This window comes from Monodelphis domestica, chromosome 1 (assembly GCF_027887165.1).
Source record: "Monodelphis domestica isolate mMonDom1 chromosome 1, mMonDom1.pri, whole genome shotgun sequence".
In the NCBI taxonomy this organism is placed as follows: domain Eukaryota; kingdom Metazoa; phylum Chordata; class Mammalia; order Didelphimorphia; family Didelphidae; genus Monodelphis; species Monodelphis domestica.
In genome coordinates, this window is record NC_077227.1 from 102,426,053 (window position 1) to 102,449,443 (window position 23,391).

General features: G+C 39.9%; 1 protein-coding gene across 49 annotated transcripts in view; it reads right to left on the reverse strand.

The window, feature by feature from the left end:
- The window catches only part of TCF7L2 (transcription factor 7 like 2), a 236,767-nt gene that overhangs the window by 116,673 nt on the left and 96,703 nt on the right, over nucleotides 1–23,391 (reverse strand). The gene's annotated exons all lie outside the window — the stretch shown is intronic.

Consider the following 23,391-nt stretch of genomic DNA (forward strand, 5'->3'; position numbering starts at 1 on the left):
AAAGAAAAAGAAAAAAGGAGAGGAAGGGGGAGGAGGAGGAGGAGAAGGCGAAGATGATGATGAAAGCAGTATTTCAGAGGCAAACAGATTATGACAACAAAAAGTCATACAGCTATTTTAAACTCAAATCTTTCTGGTTAATGACCACAAATTATATTTATATATCCCTTTAGAAATGTATAAAGTTGCCACTCACAATAATCTTGAGAGATAGGAAGTACATATCATTTGCCCCATTTCACAGATGAGGAAGTATGCTCAAATTTTAGGCAATTTGCTCATAGTAATACAGATCATACATATTAGAGCCGCTATTAGAATTCAACTTTTCTGATTCCAAGTCCAGTGGGGGTTTTTTGTGTGCATTTTTTCCCCACGGAACCTTGAGACTCCTACTGATAAGTCTGCTATGCTCTTACCTGCTGGTGTAACTAAGGGCAAAAAGTTTTATCTAGTTAAGATGAACTGGATAAACTGGATTTCATCTACTCACTCCTGTAATAGATGCCTGGCTACATCTCATCTTTCTGAAACATTTAGGCAGTAATTTGAGAATTCGTATGAAACCAATGAAAAAATAAAACAACATTTGCCTTCAAAATTATGGCTAAATTAGTTATTTTAGTGAGGCTATTTTTTCCCCAAACCCTTACCTTCTGTCTTAGAATGGATACAAGTTGAAAGAAGTGCCTTGCCTAGGGTCACACAGCCAGGAAGTGCCTAAGACCAAATTTGAACCCAAGTTTTCCTAACTCCAAGCCTGGCACTCTATACACTGAGGAAACTAGAAGCCCCTAAAGCACTGGGGAAGGGGGTAAGAAAGGGGAGGATGCAGAAGATAAATATTAATTTAAGATTATCTTCATAGGTGTCTGAATTCAGATCTTAAAGAGATAATAAATGGGCCTGATTTTTAGTCTTTTAGAAAGTTAGTTTTTCACAACTGCAAACCACTAGGACATAAAATACAGCCACGCTGGAAACTTAGCTGCTATTCCTGTATGCTTATTGGCGTTTTCCCACCTTCCCTCATTCTCCTTTTGACTACATCCTTCCTTGGGTATTTTGGGCATTTCATCATTATAAAGAAAGAAAACCAAATTGTGCTTCTGGGCTGAGAGAAATCAGTTTCTAGAGAACATGCTCTGTTTAGGCGGCTGGAAGATCTTGCCACAGCTTGTAATTTTCATGGAGGAAGTAACTTCCTGTCCGCCAGGAAGCAGGAGCCAAAGTTGCCTTTAGCTGTAACAAAAACCCACATTTAACAGTTAAAGGGAGTGTCAGAGCAGACAGGCTAACTAAACTCTCAAGTAGAAACTTAACACATTAAAAAAAATCAGAGACCCTGGAGAGGGGGAAATAAGTGGTGGGGAAGTACTTATCTAACTAGCAATGGGAGTCTTTCAAAAAGTTAAACCTCTATCCCAACTTCCATTTATTAAAACAAGTTTATCTTCCCAACAAGCCTAGCACCTTTGTGCCCTGAAGAAGCCAGTCAGATTGGTCCCCTTTTGTAACAAATACTCCTTTAAAGCCTCTGACTACATAATTACCAGGTGAGTTCTGAACTTTGCCCAGATAAAACCTGATGCATAGGGCTTTGCTATTTGTTTTTCTAATCAACTTCTTTGTGCCCCACCCTAGCCCCTAAAATGGTGTAACTTTTTCTAACTTCCATACTTTAGGCATTAGAATACTTTCTACTAAAAATCCCAGCCATTTAAATGGCAAGCTCCAGATATGTAGCCAATTTTTTCCATTAAAAAAAAATGCAGAACGCTGCCTGAGAATAACATCCTATTAAGCAAGGAAGGGCAAAAACAGAAATGATCTTTTTTTTTTCCCTCTCCTACCTCGAAGAAATGTGGACTACCTGAATGGCACCTCTCCTTGACAATACATTGGGCAAGAATCACATCCAAGCTCTGAAGGGAATACAAAAACAAAACACAAAACAAAAAGAAGGGGCTAGGTGTCGGACAAATGTAGAAGGGAACAGCCAAATCACCTACTGGCATGTTTAATGGTTTCCAAATCAAAATGCTATTTTCTATTTTCTGACCTTCTTCTCAAAGCAATTCCCTAGCCTGACTGGGCAGTAAACAGTTAATATCCCACTCTCCCCTGCTGCCTTCGAAAACCAAGGAAACAATTGAGACATTGTCCAGTGAACAAGACTCCCAGGGACTGCCATTTTTGTTTATGTCCCAGTTCTCAGCCTGTCAATTTCCACTAGACACGTTAAAGACTGACCCGCACCAATACAGTCCGCCAGTGAGCTGAAAAGGCTACACTTCATTTATTTTATTAAAGCTTCGGTGTCTGTTTTTGATTCAAACTCCAACCCTCCCCACCCCCGCCTTTTCCCCAGAAAGTTGTCTCCTAACTGGAGCGGTGTTGCAATTCCTTCTGTGGACAGATTGCCAAGAAAAGTAACAAAATATTTTCAAATACCAATGTTTGCATGGTTTTGCCAGAAAAGAGAGAGGAGGGGATGAGGGTGGGGGCTGCACCCAGTCTGAAAGCCTCAAGCCTCGTGTTTTTAGATTGCCTTAAAAATATGCGCATGTGTGTGGAATACACTGACTTTCAAACTCTGCTGGCAAAAAAAAATTATTTAGAACATCCAAGGGGGCAGTTGAACATTTTATAACATAAAACACTTTACTTACTTTTACACACACACCACTTCTCTTACTGACATTCCCTATCTATACTTTCAGAAAAACTGTCCTATGTCTAAATCATTCCCAGGCCACGGAATCCCTCTTTCCCATTGCCTCTCCATTGGAGTGTGGGGTTTTAGGTGGTTTCTTTTCCTTTTTTCCTTTTCTTTCTTTTTTTTTTTGGTTGTACTCCTGATACTTTATCTATATGAAAAGCATACACAGCGGTTAGCACCATTTCCTGTTTGCAGAATAAGCTTTGACTGTATCACACCCTGTGTTGCTGCTATGGAATGCCGAGCACATGGCTGTTCTGAAAGACAGAAGCAATGCTGTCCTACTGCTTTATATCAAATCCTGTCATTCTCTTCCAGGAGGTCTCTCTTTTTCCGACCCCAACCCTCATGGACTCCCAGGAAGAAGTATAAAGCGCTCTCTCTCTCTCTCTCTCTCTCTCTCTCTCTCTCTCTCTCTCTCTCTCTCTCTCTCTCACACACACACACACACACACACACACACACACACACACACACACACACACACACAACCCCTAGACTCAAGTTGGAAAACAATACAAAACCAGACAGAACACCTTGAAAATGAACTAGAATGCAGGCACCTATGGGAAAGTTCCTTTCCCCACTCTAAGCCTCAGTGTCCTCATTGGTAACAGGAAAGGAGCAGAAATGAGCGATGCACAAGGTTCCTTTTGGCCCAAGCATTCTGCCAGGTTGTTCCAGATTTTTCTTTTTAAACCTGTTTTAAGGGATTCCACTCTTACCCTCCCTTAACTCCTCCAGATTTTTTTTTGAGATGTCTTCTTCCTCTTTTACTAGCAGCCAAGTAAGCCAATGGATGGACTGGAAACGGGTACAGTTCTTCTTTGCCATGATGCTGCCTCAGTAAGTGCCACGGATTTTCATATTCTCTTTTCTTGGCATTAAGGAATCTTTCACGATCCAGCTCTCCCTTGCTAGTGCCCCACTTTTTAGGCATAATGGTTGTCCAACCACCAAGACTTCCTCTTCCACAAGTTCCCTCCCTCTTAACCCCCACAAATGTTTGGCCATCAGCCCCAGTGCCCACTCTTTGTTCAGAAGGAAAGATTATTTTAATTTTTGCTTCTTCACATATAACTCTGAAAGGGCCTCTTCCCAGAACCTAGCAAGTCTCTAGACTCTGACTCTAACTCAAGTTCAAAACATTATACTCCCGAATAGATATGGATACATTTTACATCATGTTTGAAAGTAATAAGCCATCCTCTCCTATTTCCTAAAAGGAAGCCCTGTTGAGCAGAAATGCATCATTGCTAGTTCAAGATTAAAAGAGAGTATCTCTCTCTCTCTCTCTCTCTCTCTCTCTCTCTCTCTCTCTCTGGAGCAAAGTTGGAAAGAGTTTGGAAATGACCACTGCCATTTCTGTTTTAAACCCTTTCAAGCAATCCTTGATTGGTAATTTAACACGTGAATGGAAGAAACTTATATTACAGAGCGCATGCCTTAGTGGAGGGGTGTTTCATATCACTACAAACTTCCACTTTAAAATCTCATCCCTCTTCCCTCAACAAAGAAACATTGGGAAAAGGAACAAAAATAGAACTGGTGAATTCCATAACTCATACGTATCTCCGTATAAGCAACGGTTTGGGCTGTGCTTAGCAGATAAACTTAGACAAGAGAATTTTACAATCTTAAAAGGTAAATTTTCCTTAAGCCATCCCAAATATAACTTCCACTTCTTATTCCCTCGGATTTTCTGGTGTGTAAGCAAAAGATATTTTTCTAAAGTTATTCAGAAATACAAACACACACACACACACACACACACACACACACTACACACACACAGATATAGATTAATATACAAACAGATACACACTCCCCCAAACATGCACAACACTTTCAGAACTGGAATCTTGAACTTCAGAGGGGGAAGGTTCATTCAATCAAACCTCTTGCCCAATGCACCAATGTCCTGTAACGAACTTCCTGACAATGATTATCTAGTATTTGTTGGAACATCACCTTATTACTAAGGGATTATGGTACTTCTGGGTAAATTAGTGAGTACTCCCTTGAATCCCTCAGCTGCATTCTAATCATCCCAAAGGAAGTTCACTTAGAAGTAGCAAGATAGGCAATGCCCCACTTAAAAGAGAAACATTTGGAAAAAATCTGTGCCATGGCACTTTTCACATATTATTTTATGGATTAGGAATCAGGAGTAGAAGCATTGGCATACTAAAAATAAATGGGTTTTGTGGTTCTCCAAATCCTACATTTCCCCCTTAGGAGTCTGAAGTGCACTTTGATTGCTGCATAAGAAGCCAATGTAGAGTTTCTAAACACTAGACTTAAATGTTACCATTACTGTGGCTTTTAATTTTTTTTTAAGTGTGACATGAATTAGTTCCAGATACTGTGCTTTAGAGTTCAAGGGAACTATATTCTAGTTAAAACTATGCCACTTTGGAAAAGTCACTCAACTTTTCGAGGGCTCAGATCTCTCATCTACAAAATGAAAGGTTTGGGATTAGATGTCCTCTAGGCTCCATCCCAGCCCTAGCATTCTATCAGTCTATATAATGTGGATGGATCTCTTCTCTTTCTGCTATAATAAGAGCTGTAGTGATGGACTTTTGTCATAGTTTCTTCAGTTTGCCTTTTTCCTCCTAATTTTTCCTCTTTTCTTCCAAGCACAAATCAAATTAGAAACAATTGTCACCATGATTTTCAGGTGACTTGTAACTTCTGCCCTCCTTTCTTCCAGAAATGGAGAGAATCTACAAGTACAATCTCCTCTCTAAGAAGGAAGGTTAAAAGCTTTTAATAACACTATCATCTCCCTCACTTAAGACTGTCACTGAAGATAAATTCCACAGAAACTGTTGTCAAGTAAGGGATGCCCAGTCAAAAGCATACTTCCCTTGGCAGATTTCCCTTTTTTTGAGCTCCATAAGCCCCTAAGAAACTGCTGCAGATCAATGACCCACCCACTGTGGAGCATTGTAAGGAGAGGTTATGGAGCAGTAAGACAGTAACTTCCACAGAAAAAAGGGAACCATAGATAATAAAGTTCTTGGTGCTCAATCTCAGAGGGACCAAGATGGGAAACAATCTAAACAATGCTCTTTAAAAAGGCCTCCTTCATTCACTCTGACTGAATGATACATGTTACCCTGATGAAATAAATGGTGACATCCAGAATTTCCTGCCTTATCCATCCTTCCTGTTATGTAAGGAGACAGAGGATGTTAGAGACCAGAATACACTGCAGGGAACAAGAAACCTTAGAAACACAGGCTCACAGAACAGCTGAGCTTGAAGAGACTGTAAAGGTGATTTTGTCTACTCCAATTCCATCATTTTATACAGATGAAGAAACTGAGGCTCAGGTAGGCAATATGATTTGAGCTTCATTTCTTGGACAATCTCAGGTTTCAGTCACTTAAGACTTTGTGAAAACGCTCCCACATACAAAATGAATTGAGCAGCTAGTTCCATTCCTCATGCAAGTCACTGAGTAAACCCAAGAATTTGCAGAACTTCCAAACTACTAATACAACTATACTGGAAATTCTCAATTTTGTTACATAGATTTCATTTTAAGACAAAATAAATAAGCAAAATGACCCTTAAATACTGTACTCTCTATAAGATAATTTTCTCTAAATAAACTTTCACTGATGGATAAACAATATGATTCATCATATTACTTAAGTTTTAAATAGTATTTTTTCCTGCTATGCCAAAGTATGTACATGGTTTCAAGTTATGCATTTGGCATTTTGAATTCTCTAGTTTATTTCCCATTTCTGGAAAGGCTCCATGGTCATTATATTAAAGAGTGTTATATCTACCAATGTAACCAAAGAAGATGAAGATGGAACACATCCAATAATATGACCCCGTTTTATGTGAAAGCACACTGAGACTGGAGGAAAATGATAGAGAAGTTAAAGGGGTTTCCCTTTCTGGGCCTCAGTTTCCTCACCTATAAAATGAGAAATTATCAAACTAAATGACCTATAAATTTCCTTTTAATACAAAGAATCTATATTTCCATAATTTTGTATGTCATTTTAAGCAAATGGGATTATTCAAAAATACCCTTAAGAAAAAGATAAATAAGAGGCTGATTATTTAATTTGTGAATGGGAAGTATTCACTTTATCAAAATATTCACATGAAGATTCTTTCAAATTATCTGCGCCCATAGGATACCCTAAGTGAAACATCAGCTTGGTAGTAGAAAGAGCAAAGGAATCAGACTACAGAGCTCTATGGTCAAATGCCAATCTGTTCCTCATATATATATATATTATCTTCAATTCGTAGGAACACATATCCTGCAAGAAGGGAAGTAAGAACATAGGATTTAGAGCAGTAAGGCACAGTAGTAATCCATCTCATCCAACCTCCTTTTTATAGATTAGGAAACTGAGGCCAAGAGAGGTTAGGAAAATTGCACAAACTCCCACTGGTATCAGAAACCCAGCTTCAAAACCAAATCCTCCAACTTTGAATAAAGTCTATACTGACCCTGGTCTTTGTGCAGAATGGCATGACATATTGCTGACTTAGACTTGATGGAGCACAAAAAAAGCAAACACTAAGAACCGGAAATTATAGACAGTGGAAATAGGCTATATTGGAAAGGGCATGTAATTGAAAATCAGGAGACCTGAATTCTTTTTTTTTCTTTATTTTTTTAAACCCTTACCTTCCATCTTAGAATCAATACTGTGTGTTGGTTCCAAGGCAGAAGAGTGATATGGGCTACGCAATGGGGGTTAGAAGACCTGAATTCTGGTATAAACTATGCCACTTACTAACAGTGTGACTTTGGAGAAGGAACTTTATATTTCTCTGTGAAATGAGGATAGGAAAATGTAAAGTGATCATATTTGGAGAAAATAAAAGATATTTTCTTATTCTGACATTCTGCAGTTCTATTTGTAAATAAAGAACAATATTTAACTTTATATTCATAATAATCAAGATCTCCTTCCCTTAAAAAAGAATAATGTAAAAGGCTTCCAGAATATTTTGAAAATCATTATTTGGTGTGGCTTCCTCATCTCAGTTTTGCACATTTAAGACATCTGGAAGAAGTTCAGATAAATATTAAGACCCAGGGCTCCTCATCCAATCCGAACCTATGGCCAGATTCCTGATGTTTGCCCATTAATAATGTCCTGTGGCATGAACTAAAAACACCTGCAATAAAAGTCCTATTCCTCAAGCACTCGAGGTCCTCCTTTGCCTTCTTCCAAAGTCCTTTGCACACAGTCTTCCACACAATCTGTCAGTGCCCAGTGCTTTGCCAATCATGCTCACACCCAATGTATTATTGCCACTCACTTAGTGGGGGTGTGTACTTTGAAATCGTGTCTTCATTCTTAACAGTGAGGGTTTTTTGGCATGGAGAATCAGTTACATGATTCACTAAGGCCAAAATTCAGAGCCCAGGAATAGCAGCCAATCTAGACCCAGAGAGTCAGCTCACCTTGCATCATTTCAGAGCTAGTTGAATCCTTTGAGATCCTCTAGTAAGTCTTTCCCTTCATGGTTGAGGAAACTGAGACCCAGAAAGAAAATGACTTGCCTAAGTTCACATACTGAATTATGGAGTAACCTAGACTAAAATCCAAGTCTTCTGAACTTAATTTGTATTAGTTTCTCTAGATTTTTTTTTTTAATCCTCACCTTCCGTCTTGGAGTCAATACTGTGTATTGGCTCCAAGGCAGAAGAGTGGTAGGCAATGGGAGTCAAGTGACTTGCCCAGGGTCACACAGCTAGAAGTGGCTGAGGCCAGATTTGAACCTAGGACCTCCCGTCTCTAGGCCTGGCTCTTAATCCACTGAGCTACCCAGCTGCCCCCTCTCTAGATTGCTTATTTGTGCAAATGTTTCATGCACCTTTCCCAGACTCAGTAGAATGTAAGCTATTAAAAGGCAGGGGCTAGTTTGTCTTGGTTTTCCCTTATATCTCTAGCATCTACACTTACTATTTTCAGACCAGATGAATTCATTCATTGATATGCAGCATGCCCAGTGTGAAAACTCCCTGTACCAAAACAGGTCTATATACTTGCTTTGTAACTCGTAAACTGATAGTAAACTGGAAGATGAAGATTACATTAAGTTGACCAGGATCACATAGTCAGCAACTGTCTAGAGTGGGACTTGAACTCTGGTCTTCCCTACATAGAGTAGTGTGTACAGACATGTTTGTCAAATGGAATTGATAAATTTTGACTTTTGAATCCAGTGACACCCTTTTGTATGTTCTCACAAGAACAAAAACATATTACATAGCACGTTGTTTCATTCTATTACAACCCTACCCCTTCGTGAAGGCTCTAAAGAACACCAGAGTTCTTTATACCACAGTGAAATGGTAGGACCAACTAACCAGCTAGAATCCTATCTCATGGGATGTGGAAGATGGAAATAAAATTGTAGTAAAATTGGATTTCCAGTAAGTACCTGCCAGAAATACGACTCTGTACACATTGCAAATATTTATCAAAGTGATCAACACAGAGTGAGACGAATCTGCATTTCAAACCTGGCACCCACGCCACGTTCTGTGGGCCATGTCGACAAGAGAGCCCAGAGACAACCTGGTAGCAGGCAGTATTAAACTACAGGGGAGTAAATAAAGCGAAGAGGCACCATAGCTTCCTGCCCCAAACTTTTTGCTTCCTCAAGCAAATCCCCATTCTCAGCTGGAAACAAAACAATTCTCCTTTCCTTCCCCTCTGAGAATTTTTGTCCACAACATGGGGAGAAGCAAAGGGGAGGAGAAGAAAGGAATTCAGAACATTGCTGCAAACAACAGCAGCTCCCACAAATGAGCCCTGGGATCTAGTGGCTCATCTAGAAGAGACTTTTAGAGAACCTCTGCCATCATCTGAGCTCAGAGATCTAATGATGGGGCCTTCTCAAGAAAAAGGAAGGTGAAGAAAACTAATTAGGAACTGAGACCTGAGCAAACTAAAGATGTGCAGAGATAGATAACTATCAGGCATACTGACGTGTGCACACGTTTGTGCACACTGGAGTGTGCACAAGTTTGCAAAATTTAGACTACTTCTTAGTCAACAATCCACATTAAGTGTAAGCCTAATATGATTATGGTAAATGTTAGGGCAGCAAATTTAGGCACGGATATTATAACGATGTTAACAATTTCTCCTTTAATTCTATCTTTGCTCAAGTCCTAAATAAGCAAGTGTAACAAATTTTCCACCTATAGGTGGCAACACTTGTACCATCCATTTTCTGATTTGGTCTTTAATTGCACATGGCAACAAATGCATCACTAAAGAGTTGAATATGAGCCTGTGATCTATCAGAGATAGAAAAGTAAGGCATTAAACACCAAAAACTATATACATACAGCAACTGGATACATTTATTTAAAAAATCTATAATTGCATGAGTATACACATGCCTAAAAGCTTAATGCCACTGGCCAAATATACCAGTGGAACACTAGAAAGGTGTTCAGAACATGGAATGAAAGGACTGATCTTAAAACATAGAGGGGAACCTATAAGCACTCTCAAGGAATCTCTCTTATTACAAAACTTTTGGAGGGAGGGAGGAAGGGAGGAAGGGAGGGAGGGAGGGAGGAAAGGAGGAAGGAAGGAAGGAAGGAAGGAAGGAAGGAAGGAAGGAAGGAAGGAAGGAAGGAAGGAAGGAAGGAAGGAAGGAAGGAAGGAAGGAAGGAAGGAAGGAAGGAAGGAAGGAAGGAAGGAAGGAAGGAAGGAAGGAAGGAAGGAAGGAAGGAAGGAAGGAAGGAAGGAAGGAAGGAAGGAAGGAAGGAAGGAAGGAAGGAAGGAAGGAAGGAAGGAAGGAAGGAAGGAAGGAAGGGACATAGATTGAGTGCTTATGTCAAGCCCTGTGCTAACTACTAGAAGTACAAACAGAAAAATCAATGCAGTCTGTTTCTAAGGCGTTCCGACTTCAAATAGAACAAAAAATGTCTATAAAAGAGTTTGGTTTCTAGATGGCAAGGCTCAAGGAACCTAAGGTTATATTGGTAGTCACATATGATAAGGGCTGGGGTATTAGGAGATGGGGTTTGGAGGTAGGTTAAAAGATATCTGGAAAGTAGAGTGGCAAACACAGATAGTAAAGCCCAGAGCATCTTGGGGAAAAGAAGAAGGAGGGAATGATACATCCTGGCAATGCTTTATATCACTGGAAGGATTGTAGCTGGTTACTCCCAACTCATCCAAATGGTGGTAGTAACTATATTTCTGGGGAGTGAGGCGTAGGGAATGAAAAGAGAAGGAGATAAGATACCCTATCCCTAGTACTTTCTGCCCAGCTATCCCAAAGGGTCTGGGAAGCCTAGGGGTTGGAGAAAGGGCAAAGGGAAGGGAAGTGGCAATTCTACCATGGTCCTATTTTCTCTTAAATATTTCTCAATTTAACCCCATCAACTACCTTTTTTTTAAAATGAAGATGAATTAATCCATATTAGAAACAGAATTGTAGAAAGAATACTTGGGTCACAGAAGAATTAAATAGTTGTGTCACTGTAGGCAAACAACACTGCGGTTTTATTTTTTTCTTCTATAAAATGAGGACATTACTATAGTCTTATTTGTTCCACAAGGTGGGTGGGTGTAAGGATCAAATGAGATCATGGGCACCTGGTATCCATAAGACTTAAAATTAGAATTTGGCCATAGTCACTTAATAAATTCTCCCTCTCCCTCCCTTTCTCTCTTCTTTCCTTTCTTCTTTCCTTCTGTGCTACATCAAGGAAGAGATTCTTAGGCTGGAATTTTTAAGCAAAAGAGTGACATCATCTTTCAACATTTTTATGCTAATAGATCAGATATTCTCATCTTAATTATTCTAAGTATAAACCTCAGAAGCCTAGCATAATCCCACTGCATGCTCCCTTTCCCTACAGACTTCCCAGTACACAACATTTGCATGTATACCCTACACCCAAGCTAGCACATGCAGGGTCTTCCCCTGCCCTCTCACCTACTCACATTTTCCCTTCTTCATTTCATACAAGCTGTTTTCACTTTGCCCCTGCTCTAGTTTGTGAAAAGCTTCTTTTATTTTCTAGGGGGCAATGTGGATAACTCACTAACATCAGGCAATCTCAGTGGGGTAGGTGTGGGAGAGTGTGATGAACTGAATGGCAAAGAGAAAGAAAAGAAGAAAACAGAACCCCTTAAAACTGGCTCCTTCGGTGCTGACAATCAAACTACAGTACTTGGGAGTCTTGACTATTCCTGAACTTTGTCACTGTAACGGAGAATTTTCGGACACTCCCTCCTTTATAAGGCTTGGCTCCAAAGGCACGATACCTCTTTCCCAAATTTTGTTTCTGAGTTTCTATTGTATCATCCCAAAGAAGGCTGTCCCAGGATACAATCCTGACTCTTTTTTTCTTAAATCCCAGTCTGGCTGTTTCCTTTTCCTCCCTCCCCAAGGACCCATTGGCCTCTCCCCTCTCCTACACTAAGCTGCTTTCCCCCCCTAGGTCTTACTTTAAACCTCCACCCATCTTAAGTTGGCTCCTGGCTTCTAGTGAAAAAGGGCCTGCAAAATCTTTCCCTCTGTCTCTCTGTCTGTCTGTCTGTCTCTCTCTCTCTCTCAGAATCCTGCACGGGTGCCCGCCTAAGGCTGGCTCAACTTCAGAGGCAGGAGAAACAAGGAATGGCCTGGCTTTTTGTCACCACAGCAATGTGAGAGGTCCCCAGGGGCCTGAAGAACACACTGGTCCCAAGGCCTGCCTGTGCTCTTGGGCTTCCTTCCTTCCTTCCTTGGCAATTTTAAGTACTTGCTGTTTTCTTCACCATCGGCACCTGGGCAACCAAGCAAGAATTATAGGAGAGGAAAACAGATTTCTGTGCCTTCAAAACCAGGAAGAGAAGGGATCTTTGCCCCACCAGGATTGAAGGTCAGATGACTGCCATCTCCTAACTCAGTAAGTCTTTGGTGATGCACTTCAGTCACTGCCTACGTTCACCTGCCATGACAGCTTTGGCAACAAAAGGGATTTGCATCAAAATATTCTTAAATCTTTAAAAAGAAATTTAACTGCTACATAATTGGGCCACTACTGGGGTTCTTGAGAGGAGAGCAGGTCTGCCTTGTAACAATCTCCAGGCAATCAGAATTTTGCGGAGGCGTAACTGACCTAGGGCGACAAGGACTTTGCCCCAGAGCATGGACATGAGGAAGGGTGTGGAGGCCAGCACCCTCCTTCCCTGAGTGGACATGTTTCTATCAGGTGAAAGAAGGGTAAATTTACTTCCTCCTTGTGGTGTCTGCCCACACTTCAACTTTGTCTTGCTGTCCTCTGCTGGCACAAGCCAATTGGCATAGCTGCGTGCTACCCCAGAGGCCACTCCTCATCTCTCCTCCTTGCAAAGCTCATCTTCTGCCCAACATGGGGAGGGGAAAAGGGAGGGACCGGACAGACTCCCTCAGGACATACACTACTGAACTGACCCGGCCACAGCAATTCCTATATACAGCTCTGGGCTTGGTCCAGTATGGTAACAGAAAAGATGAACGATAAGATTTCCCAAACTAAGGGCACAATTAAGATAAACTCCGTTGATAGGGCAAGACTCTGGTCAGAGCCTCGCCTGTCATCTGGGCTCCATCACCAAATCATATCTCCTCATCCAATACTACTAATGTCCTAAGAAACTAAGGATACTGCCACCTTTGCCTCACTGACTTTCATAATTAAGAAATAGTCACAGCCTCCCCTTTAAATACCTAGAATCAAGCACAGTGATTGGGGTGGGGGGAAGGCGGTAACCTGGAAGGGGGAACACAGTGGTGACAGAGAAAGAAGAGTTCATTCACAGTTCCTCTCAGGTATCTTTTCCCCCTTTTTTTTCTGTTGAACCCTTACCTTCTGTCTTAGAACAGATTCTAAGTATTGGTCCCAAGGCAAAACAGCAGTAAGGGCTGGGCAATTGAGATTAAGTGACTTGTCCAAGTCTGAGGCCACATTTGAGCTCAGGACCTCCAATCTCTCAATCCACTGAGCCACCTAGCTGACCCACAGGCATCTTTTTTCAATAAATAAATGTATACTTCAGGGTCCAATCTCTCTCTTCTTAGTGACCTTAACATCCCATGAGCAGTCGAGTGATTTCAGACTTCTATAAAATATAGGGGGCAGGGGAGGGGGGGGGGGGAGAGAAACAGAGAGAGAGAGACAGAGAGAGAGAGAGGGAGACAGAGAGACAGAGACAGAGACAGAGAGACAGAGAGACAGAGAACATGGGGTGGGGGCTTACTTCATCAATCAATGTAACAAGAAGAGAAGCTAAAACCTGATCTTAGAGCCTTCAGCAAGTCCACTAGGTCCTTGATACTATAGAAAAAAACAAAAACAACAAAAGTGTCATGAAATATAGTCACACACTCACAGTTATAAATGAGTAATTGTCCCACCTCTCATTATAATCATGCAGTCTTTGGAGTGATCCTATATAGTCGCTCTGCAAGTCTCCCATAAGTGTTGGAGGATGAATGAATGCTCACAAGAGCTCTACTTCAAGAGCTGTACCGGTACCTAGGTCCCAGATCAACAAAGTGGTTGTAGTCCTATACAGTCCACTGAGAAAAGGAATTTAACTCCATGTCATTAAACCACTGGCGAGCCATACCATGAAAGCAATCATCCCAAAGATACAGGTTGCTGGACAACCGGGATGGGGAAAGCAAGCCACAGAGAGATTATTTTATTAGGAAAGTATGTTGGATTTAGAGACAGGATTTGCATTTTGCTTCTGACACTTGTTCCCTGGCATAATCTTGGGCTTTTTTGGCCTCAGTTTCCTCATCTGTAAAAAAGCGAGAGTTGGAATGAATGAACTCTAAGGTCCATTCCAGCACAAAATTTATGATCAATACTATGACCCTGTTTTTAAGTAGCTAAGATGATTCTGAATAGTCCTGGGAGTTTTACTATAAATTAAAATAAACTACCTTTCCTTACCAAGAATTGGCTTTCTACTCAAATCAAATATTTACTATTTACTATACAGAAAAGGATCCAAGGAGCAGGGTTTAGAATATTGTGGGGAGGAAATGTGGAAGAAGTATATTATAAAGTTCCTACTCTCAAAGAGCTCACTAGGGAAATAAGAGACACATATCAAAAGGTTATAGTATATATACTACATGGGAGCAAGTGCCAAATGAGGGTTTTCATCACTGGAAAAATTAGAATCACAAACTGCATCATGAAAACAAATCAATTTCCAAGTATACTTATATCAGGTTAGTTCCGGTTTCCTTTTTTTTTTTAATCTCATTATCAGTCAAGTGCTAATCTTTTAGATTTAGCCCTCTAGGGCTTGGTAATTCTGTGCATGTCCTAAACTGAGAAAAACAGATGCAACAAGGAAGTGGAGAGCAAACTTCAAGACTACAGGCAATCCCCATTTACAGAATATCAGTGTGAAAAGGGATTCTTGAAGGGCATATATTCCAATGGTTGCCAAAATTTTTGAGTTTGAAGACATATTTCTAAATGTCAAAGAATTTCAAGACTCTCCATCATTGTAATTACACTATTAACATTCATTGGAGGCAGCTAGGTGGCTCAGTAAATAGAAATCCAAGCCTGGAAATGGGAGGTCCTGGGTTCACATGTGGCCTCAGACACTTCCTAGCTGTGTGACCCTGGACAAGTCACCTAAGCCCAATTGCCTAATCCTTTTACAAGTCTTCTGTCTTAGAAGCTATGCTTCCTATTGATTCTAAAACTGAAGATAATGGATTTTTTTTTAAATCTTCACTGACCAAGAAAATACATAATGTCAAAAAGCTAATAGGAATTCAATGTTTTAAAATAAATTAAAATTTTATAAACCACAATATAGTGTCTATGTTATTCTACTAAAGAAAATGTATATGTGTGTGAGCTATATTATTTATTCTGCCTATAGAAGATATGCCTGCTATGGGGTGGGAGCTGGCAGTGGGGATGGGAGACAAGAATGAAGATTTTATTATTTTAGGGAATTTCCAGTATGAAAAAACTCCTTCTACCAATGCAAATCAGTTTGTCTGTAACTTCTGGTCTTACAGAGATGACATGGGGAACTGAGAGGTTATGTGTGATCGCCCAAGGTCACAAGGACCCTTCCTGACCCAAAGCTCTTGCCATAATTTAACAGAATGAGCATAGAAGTGCTCTAAACTTCACCAATACCAAGAATGCCAATATGTTAGAAAGCATGCCCCTACAACATAAAAACCACAACTACTAACAATTGCATTGGTCTCCTCTAAAAGTTTATTTGTCTCCTTAGGATTTAGTTGGATGATTTAGGTAGCCCTATTTTTCTTAAAAATAAAACTGTCTCTCCCAAGTGTGAGAACTGATACTATGAACAATAATAACAATCCATTTCCATTGATCTCAGAACCATATTTGAAAAGCAGGCTACTCTTTGAAAGCGTAGCAATTGAACAGGCTAAATACTATTTGAATATTTCAAGTTCTGGCTGAATGTCAGTTATGAAGGCTTAAGAGTAGATCTCTTGAATCTAATCCATTTTTTGTCTTCATATCAATACACACAAGAGTATGCTCAAAGGAGGGAATGTGTGGGGTGGGTTGGGAGGGGGAATGTGTTAATAAGTGGCCTTTTTTAGGGGATCATTTCCAAAAGACACCTTATTCTATGGACTTCTTAAGACACTGCCCAGTCTGGTCAGGAGTGAAACATAAATAAACATTGTTAAGGAATTATTTTTCATTCCATGTTTACAACTCTGAAACCTTCTTTTCTTCTCTTATTTAACCCCACTACTAGCAAAGTACCAAAGAAAAGAGGAGTGAAGGCAACCCCTCTATAGGAGAGCTTCTTAACCTGGGGTCTGTGAAATTGCTTTTTAAAAAATATATTTCAAACTACATTTCAATGCAATTGGTTTCCTTTGTAATCCTATATATTTCATTTTACACATTTAAAAACATTATTCTAAAAAGAGATCCACAACCTTCATCAACCTGCCAAAAGGATTCATTACCCAAAAAAGTATAAGTATCTCTGCTCCAGCAAGGATAACAGCACAATTGATTTTCATCACAATGAGCATAGTATTGTTCATCAAACAGTAGCTACCTAACAAGTGTTTATTTTATTTCATTTAAATGCCAACTTTCAGAGTGCTACAACATTCTTTATCACTTCTCCAGACAGTTGGCAGATAGGTATGGGCTAAAACATTTTTCAGAGATGGTCAGGTATTGATTTGTTTTATTTGATCAAACATATTTCTTATAAGAAAGGATCCTATTGAAAGGTGATGGTGTGATTTGCTGGGAAGTGAAAGTAATAGTACTGAACAGAATCCAAAGAGAAAAAATGTATGCTCACCAATTTTAGAACTGCTTCTGTTCCATGAGGAAGCAGCTCATCTTAAAGTCCAAACTTGGCAAATCCAATAAAGATTTTAGAGCCCTGTTTTCTGAAATGTCAATTAATCTTGTAGTTTTTGGAGCACGGTGGTAATTTGTGATGGACTAAATGTCTGTCTAACCATCTCTACCACCACCCTACCCAGTGATGAGGAGAGAGACCACAGCAAAGCCTAGTGTTTGAACAAAAGTTTGGGGGGTAATTCAACCCAGGTCTCTGAGTTAGAAAGGGTTACTAGGTCTTTACTGAACAAGAAACTAAAGTTAAATGACAGTTCCCAAACCACCATTTTTCTACCCTTACTAAGAAAAAAAAGACCAAAAAAAGACATTTTTGGATCCTTCCAAAATCAGGGCAGAAAGATGGCCCTGTAACTGAACCACATTTCCCCAAGTACTTCCAAACCTAACAACAACCTCTATCCACACTGAATTCTTGGAGTCTATATGCTATATAATTTATCACTTAATTATAGACTGTTTTGTTTTCATTCAATAATAGCTTTGTGTGTCAGTTGTGTCAGCCCAAACAAACTGTATACTTCTCAATGGGAAGAATCATAACATATGTACACCACAGTGCATAATACAATGCTGCAGACATAGAAAGCATTCAGATGAATAACCAGGTCATATTGCCATCTGTCTTGTCCTGGCTGACAACTCTCCCCACTTGGACCAAGACCCCACTCCAGAATCCATGCCCTGAGGTCCCAAAGGAAATACTCTACTCAGCTTTAAGAATCTTGGGAGCTGGGCCAACTCAACTTGTGTCTAAATGAATGCAAACTTGCCTAGCTTGTGACATTTGACCAGTCACGAACTAAATGATGCTTTACAGCCCATCTAACACGTCTATCTAAAACACTTTTCTATCTGTCCTGCCTTTCTCTGGGCACAATAATCAAACGAACATCAACATTGGTTTTGGAAGGGATAAGTCGATTGATCACCCTGAGGATCAATTCACTATCCCCATGACTCACCAGAGTAAACTCCATTCTTGAACTACCAATCATTTTAGAAAAATGTTTCCCTTAGTCAGAATGCAAGTTTCTTGAGGTTAGGGACTCCCTCACTTTTTTGTATTTATGTCTTCATGGTCTGGCATACTGCCTGGCACACAAATGTTTGATATTTGCTTTCCTATTCATTCATTCTTTCAACATTTATTACTTAGAATCATGGAATGGGAGCTAAAAGAAAATTTAGGTGTGATGTAGCCATAGCATCAAGAGCTAGATAGGATCCTGAGGACCATCTACCCAAGGTTCCTAACTTTTTGTGTATGCTACATCCTTTTGGTAGCCTGAAGAAATTAAGGATCCCTTCACAGAGTCATGTTTTGTTGCCTACATTAATAAATGAAAAAATGCTAAATTTCAGTTAAGAAGTATTTTTCCCCTACCATTGCTTCTAGAAGGGGCATGTCAATTGACTGCTCTGGGGATCAATTCACTGTGTTAACTCATCAGACCAAAACTCCCAGCCCTGAATACCACTTACAAAATGCAGCATTTCCCCCCAATAAGAAGTCAACCTTCTTAGACAGACTTTTCTCAATCATCTTTCTGGATTGCTCTACAGCCTTTTTGACACAATAAAACACTATTTCTTCCTGGATACATTATTTGCTGTGGGTTGTTGTGATATTTCTCTCCCCTGGTTCTCCTATTACCCATCAGCTGCTCCTTCTCAGACTCTCTTGATAATTATACATCCAGGCCACATTCACTAAACATGGGCACCTCCCCAAGGCAAAATCCCTTAGGGAATTGTCTTCACTTCTCCTTACAGAGTAACTTATTTGGTGATCTCATCAGAAAAATTCTATAAAAACCAGATGGCTGCACTGTACACATCTTATACATCCCTAGTTATTTATATGTTATCACTCCCCACTAGAATGCAGGATTCTTGAGAGCACAGACTGTGTTTTTGCCTATCTTTGTTTACCAAATACTCACCACAGTCCCTGGCCCCAAATAAACATTTAATCAATACTTGTTGAAATGACTGATATCACTCCACAATCACAGTATTATCTCCCTCCATGAGATCAGAACCTGCATCACTTTCTGGTATTTGTATCCTCAGCACTTAGCACAGAGCCTGGCATACAGTAAGTGATTAATAAGTGATTTTTTTTCTTTTATCCATTCCTTACAAAACCAAGCATGGTTGGGAATATGAATCAGTCAAAAATCTAAACAAAAACTATCTCTGGCCAAAGGAGATCATGACCCCAGAAGACTACAATACAAGAATGGCTGTATCAGAAAACCCCTTTCTCTGTTATTTACTGTAATCTTAAGTCCATAGTTTTTGAGCCTGAAAAAACCTTAGATTCTATCTAGTCCAAGCTCCTCATTTTATGGATAAGGGGACTACTATGATTTGTCTAATGTCACATGAGGAATAAACATGAGAAGGATGTTCCAGGTTCTCTGACTCTATATCTATCTCTTTCCATGATACCAAATAAATTGTAAGTAACTGCTTCCTCTCCTCAAATCAGAAAAAAAAAATCAGATATGTTTATCCCCCTGTGCATACTGGGGATGGAAGGGGAGAGGAGGGGAGGGGACCACGCCACACCTCAAGTACAAGCCTTGCCTGAAGTTTTTCCTATCATGTTACATTTTGAACGAGATTTCTTCTCTCTCCTTCAGCATTTAAACAAAATGGAGAAAAAAAAAATAAAAATCTATCCTACTACCACAACCTAGCATCCTTTGTTCTTCAGGACTCAGCCTGCTTGCTTATCCCACACCTCTCTGCTCATTACTCAGAAGAACAAGCTGCACTTGAAATCTACCCCAAGGTAAAAATCCACATCCACTTCAAAAGTCAACCCCGAAGAAATTGTAGGAATTTGGGAAGCCTTTTGCCGTGCTGTAAAAGATATACTATGCCAAAATACCACCATTTGGGGTACAGCATCTCTTTTTGCTAGGTACAAAGGAAGTTAAATGAAAGTCTTTGTATAGCAAAGATACCAGGGGTAGCGTCCAGGGAAAGCCTTCTAACCCATGGGCTCACCCAATCAGCTTGGAGTAGTTTCAGCTGAGCATACTGTCTCAGAAGACTACAACTTGGTATGATTCCACCTTTTTTTTTTTGGCAGTTATTTTGAAATAGACAAAGTCTAGTCAAGAAAAGAAAAACACCGCACAGGCATGGAGAAGTTTTTAATGAGCCCCCAGCAAAAGACGCGGCCAAAAAAAGGGTTTGGAGTGGGGGCAAAGGGAAAAAATTTTGATTTTTCCTAACTCTGAATATTGGTCTAATTTAGGTTAATTGAAAATGGAAAGAATGGAAAGAAAAGAATCAAAATTCTATAAATTCACATTTGCTTTTGGCCAGTCAATAAAGATAGCATCCCTAGGGAATAATTTCCTTTCGTTCTGAACACAGATTAGCAGCAGCTGGATTATATATAACAAACAGGATGCAGTGTCAGTTACAGGAACTAAAATGTGTCAGTTGTTGTGTTTTTTTTAAATTAATCTCCAATTGATAACCTCAAAATCTACCTGTTAAAGCACATTTACTCAATGCATGATATTACAAAAATTTAAATCTCCTAGGATAAATCAACACATGAACTAATTCTTACCTGAAGGACTGATCCAATCAAATAAAAATATCCTGCCAATATTCCTCCATTTTTTAATGCCTGACCATCTACATATTAATAACCTATCCTAAATTTATGGGAAAATATCCATTTTTCCTAGGTATCTGTAGCTATCAACCTCCTTATTACTCATACCCACTGTCCCTGATTGTAAGTCAAAAATTAAGAAACTCTTTGTCCCCAATACTCCAACATCTCTCTTAAATCTCAGAGAAATTAGGGAGGGACCTCGAGTCATTTATTTTGAAATATTTTTGATGAAAGATTAAGACATTACATTTTTTAAATGAAAAACAAGAGTGGAGAGCAAATATTAAGACGATAGCTGAAATTCAATTCTGGAACATTTTAAATGTAAAATTAGATGGCTAACCTTAACAGTGAGAGTGAGGTTCAAGTGAAATCTTGCAGAAATCCAAATGTCATTGGCTCCAATTTGGACTTGCAACATAATACACAACACAAATATTATACACAAATACACAAATTAATATGCCACAGTACACATGTGTATTGAATACTTATACACATCCATGACCCAACACAAATTTGGACATGATGAACATTCCTTTATGCCCTCTAAAAAAGTTAATCATAGTTTTGGGGTTTTTTTTGCAATTTACATTGGTATAAATTCATGCTGACCCAAACCAGCAGCAAAACAGGCTGGGAGTAAGGAAATATGAAGCATAATACAAAAGAAACTACACCCAAGTCTCAACCCAGCTGCCCTTTACACTTCTCTCACCTAGCATCTTCTTCTGCCACTGCCACTACCTCCTCAGAGAGAATGTCACCATTCCTGGGTGCTTCGTGGAATATATTGCACCATACAATTACACAATGTCCACATTCACCCAGAACAAAACTAATCATTTAGCTAAAACACAAATGTGAAGTGCTCCACAAACTTTGGTTCATCTTTACTAAATATATCATGTATCCCACTTTTGCCCCAGCTCCTTCCTTCTCTTGTTCCACCACCACCACAAACCACTACTCCACTGTGCCCCTAAGAAGACCGTAAGGATCACAAAAGATCATATTACAACTCCCAGCTGGGGCTCCTCGGATGAGGGTCTCCATCGCTGAGGCACTATGTGCTTCAAAGTGGTTGCTATGGTAAACAACATGCCTTTCACTGAACAAGGGAGGAAAATGGTCCTTAAGACACTCCTATTGCCTGCCTAGCCAAAACCCACACTGGATCTGACTCAGGCTTCCTGGAAAAATATCCTGCCATCTCCTCCAGTCCCTACCCCCCATCTTCAATTTCCAAATGTGAATATAAGGTTCTTAGAACCTGGACAACCTACTTGTTTTTGTTGGCTATAATCCACCTTCCCAAGTTTACACACTCAATTTGAATTTAAATCCAGGAGAGGAAAGAGATCTGAAGACCACAGAAGGGCACACCTACAAAGGGGTGTGCCCACCCTAGGTCTCCTTCAAAGCCTTGGGGCAGCTTTGTACTCAAAGAAAGTCCTTTAAGACTTCTAAAGTCAATGTTCTTCCTTCTCAATTTCCAACCGACAATTTCTAAACTAATAGAAATCGATCATAAGAGTGTGATCTACCATAAGAGAATTGAGGATCATAGAATCATAGTTTTAGATCTTAGTGGCAAATGAGTGGCCATCTAATACCACTCCCTCATTGAGGAGAAAACTTGAGGCCTGGATAATGGAGCAAAACCAGGATTTGAACCCAAATCTAATGTTCCTTTGACCACATCACACTGGGAAAAGGTTGGAAAAAAAATTCTCCAAATCTCCAGTCAGCTCAAATTAAATCAAGCACTAGCAAAACCAGGCAGATTTTGTGGAAAGAACTGTGAGGAGGAGATGTGGTTTCTGATCCCAACTCTGTTAGCCTTATGTCCCTGAGATGTCAATTCAGCTCTCTGAGTCTTATATCCCTTATCAATAAAATGAAGGTACTGGATTTAGAGACAGCATGTCTCTGAGTATATTAAGTAAGTTCCTTTTCCTTAGCAGTCCTCAGTTTCCTCGTTTCTAAGACCAGACCAGGTATTCGGCTAAAAGCAAGGGGTCTTCACCTGGGCTCCATGAACCAGAGTTTTTTGCTGTGGTGGTGGTTGTTATTTAAACATTTTGACAACTCGGTCCAGCTGCCTTTTTGTCTCTCTTTCCTAGGACGGGGTCCATAAGCTTTACCAGACATAAAAAAGGTCAAGAAACTCTGCTTTAGAGATCTCTAAAGTCCCTTTCAGCCATATATCCTGCCAGCTGTATGACGTTATAATCAAGAGTTTGTGCCTATATCCAGATCAATCACTGACTCAGCAAGAGAAGTTCTCAGGTGTCTCCACCTCTATCTGTTTGTTTGTCGAGAAGCCTCTGGAATTGGCAGTTATGTTTTTACTTTGATGATTTTACTGACAAGATACCAAATTAAAGGTAAGAGAACTGCAAATACAGATTGGCTTTGTTTCTACTAGGCTCACTGGCTAAAGGACTGAGGACTGAGAGGGATCTTAGGGACCATCCAATCCAACCTAATCATTTGACAGAAGAAGAATCTAAGGTCTAGTCTTGGCTAAAAAGAGAGCCTAAGTCCAGGGTGGATTCTTGTTCAGATTGCGCCTGATTAACTGTGTGGCCTGGGATACATCACTTT